Here is a 3,172-nt window from a genome sequence, read left to right as displayed (position 1 = left end):
GATATGTCAAACCTGTGACGTTAATTTATTCTTTGTCAGTCATGACTTCAAGAGCAAATGGGCCTATATATCCAAGGTACACATATATACCACCGTCCCTACCCCTGCCACACATATACACTGACACATGTTTAGAAATCAAAGAGAGTGAGTTATTAGAAAGCATTTGAAACGGTATTTTCAGGGGTGTCTGGGTGGCTCAGTGGGTTAAGCATCCAACTCTTGATTTTGGCTCTTATCATGGTCTCAGGATGGTGGGATCGAGCCCTGCATCTGGCTCTGTGCTCAGTGGGGAGTCTGCCTGGGATTCTCTCCCTTTCCCTCTGCCTCCCTCCACTCACACTCTCTTTTTTAAGATTTATTTATTTTTTAAGATTTATTTTATTTTTTAAAAATTTATTTACTTTATTGAGAGAGAGAGAGAGTGCACACAGGGAGGGGCAGAGGGAGAGAGAAACTTTAGCAGACTCCTTGCTGAGTGTGGAGCCTGATGTGGGTCTCGATCTCATGACTCTGAGATCATGACCTGAGCCGAAACCAAGAGTTGGATGTTTAACCGACTGAGCCACCGAGGTGCCCCAGTTAAATAGGTAATCTTGATGATGAGGGACAGCCTGGCAGCATAGCTAGCTGCCGTGCTGACATGGCTCCCACCTGCTGGTTTATATGTCATGTCTTATCCTTTTAATATCCTTCCTTATACTAACTCAGCCTTCTGAACAAAGGATGCACCTATTAATTTCCTGGAGAAATGGTCTTGGGACTAGATACACCAATAAGGTATAAGAGCTTGGAGGTCATCTCAGCAGAAGCGAAGGAGCCCAGAGTTCAGAGGCGAGGCTGCAGAGAGGTATCAGGATGTCAGATGGGTGCTGGACCTTCTCAGTGCATACTATCCATATGAGGAGAGGCAGGAATGTCATACCACAGGATGGACAGAATTATTTCTACTGCTCGGTTTGTTACCAGAAAGGCCAAGTCCTTTGCTATGAGCTTTATCCCTGGGTTTATCATGATAAGTGTTTTGAGACTGACAATGGAACCAGAGGGGGATGGGTTTTGTCCTGAAGTGAGAAGATTATGGTAGCAGAATGTGTTGAGGCTGGGAATTAAGCCATGACAATGCTCCCCATCAAACAGTTATCCTACCTGCTCAAGTTTGCTATTCAGAAAGTCAAACAACAAGGGACAGATGCATTCCAGAAGCCTGTTCCATTGGAACAGCATCCTGACTACAAGCCATCTTCCATTCTATGGGCCTTTGTACATTGGAAAAGAATGGTAAAAAGAAAATACATGGCTGCACAGAAGCTTTCTTGGCTGATGCAAAGTGGATTTTGCATAACCGCGTCATTTATAATGGAGGAAATCACAAACTGACACAGCAAAAGTACTCATCAAAATCTGTGAGCATGAGATGAATGAAATCAAAGTGTGTCCAGTAAGTATCTAGCTGCTAGCCGAAAATGAGATAACTGGTTTTATGAACCTTGGAGCAATCCACATCCTTTGGGCAGAACTGAAGGGGTTTCCATTCTGGTCTGTAAAAGCTCTGAGGGGTAAAGATGGGTAGCTTGATGCCCATTTATTTGGACAACATGACAGGGCCTGGGTTCCAATAAATAATTGCCTCCTCATGTCTAAAGAAATTCCTTCTCCTTTGAAAAAGTCAAAAAGCATCTTCAACAGTGCAATGCGAGAGATGGAGGTGTATGTGGAGACCATCTACAGGAAGTATAGGGGTCTTAATTACTCTCCCATCGGAAAATCCTACACACCCAACATCCAGTACCAAAAGCTGCTCGACCCCAGCAACCCCGGCCCTACCCAGCTAGACAAGCAGGAAAAGGTCAAGCTCAGCTTTGACATGACAGCGTCCCCCATGATCCTGATGGGCAAGCCCATGCTGAGCAGGGGCAGGGGCCACAGGATCTCCTCGTCACATGTGCCATGCTCTCCCATGAGTACAAACTCTTCCGTGCACACCGGCTCTGACGTGGAGCAGGATGCTAAGAGGGCCACGTGAGGGCCACGTGGAGCCACCTCAGTGCCAGCGAGGAGCCCATGGACTTCGTGGACAAGAGCACAGCTTCACCAGACTCGGCAAACATGGGACAAACAGGCACTTTATACAGCGGTCTGAAAACTTTCTCTCCTCAAGTGTCCATGCCAGTCATGATGAAAACAGACAAAATGTCCACCACTGGAAGCATCCTGAATCTTAACCTGGGTTCTTGAAGCAAGGTGGTGAGATGGACCTGAGAGAGCTGAGCCAGTTGGTCCAGCAGCAGGTGGCGCCTGTTCTCATCTCACCCAACTGGCAGATTCGCACCAGGTTCCAGCTAAATCTTGACAAGATGACAGAGTTGCAAAGCACGACTAAGCATAAATGAAATCTCAGAGGATGTTTACACGGCTGTAGAGCACAGAGATTTGGAAGATTCTGAAAAGTCGGATAGTAGTGATAGTGAGTATATCAGTGACAATGAGTGGAGCTCTAAGAATGAGCCAGAAGATGCAGAAGACAAAGAAGGTAGTCAAATGGATGAAAAGCCATCTACTGTCCAAAAGAAAAAAAAAAAAAAAAGGCTCAAACTGGCAAACCCAGTGGAGACTAAGGAGGAAATGAAAAGTGCATAGCCAAACAGTGAGAAAGCAGATCCAGGCTCAAAGACAAGGCAAGTCCCTAGTCTGAGAAGGACTCTTCAGAAAAGTTGAAAGCCTTGACTCCTCCCACAGAAGATAAACTGAAGGGAAAAGATGAGATTGATTCTTGAACAGTACATTTGGGCCTGGACTCTGATTCAGAGAGTAAACTTGTCATAGGTTTAGGAGAAGATGATTTTGGGCAGAAGGGTCAAAAAAAGAAGGAACCTGAAGAACCATCTCTCATGCTGAACTTGTCATAGGTTTAGGAGAAGATCATTTTGGACAGAAGGGTAAAAAAAAATAAGAAGGAACCCAAAGAACCATCTCCCGAGCATAATGAAAGAATCTATAACTGATTGACAAGAGTATAAAACCATGAAACAAAATGAAAATAAAGAAGTCTGTAAAAGATGAAGGTAGAATAGTAAGAGGTCTGAGAAAGTGTATGCACAGAAATATATACAGTTTCATCCTTCAGAGTTAGCGAAGTTGAGCTTTCATTTTGCCTGTGAGCTTCCTAGCA

General features: G+C 44.7%; 1 pseudogene; it reads left to right on the top strand.

The window, feature by feature from the left end:
* Window positions 1–858: 858 nt before the first annotated feature.
* LOC123787644 (MYND-type zinc finger-containing chromatin reader ZMYND8 pseudogene) lies at window positions 859–2,909 on the top strand (annotated as a pseudogene).
* Window positions 2,910–3,172: the final 263 nt, after the last annotated feature.

This window comes from Ursus americanus, chromosome X (assembly GCF_024610735.1).
Source record: "Ursus americanus isolate L20-20 chromosome X, mUrsAme1.1.p, whole genome shotgun sequence".
Lineage (NCBI taxonomy): Eukaryota > Metazoa > Chordata > Mammalia > Carnivora > Ursidae > Ursus > Ursus americanus.
Note: the sequence above shows the minus strand (reverse complement) of the source record. Positions and strands in the feature narration are given on the sequence as shown.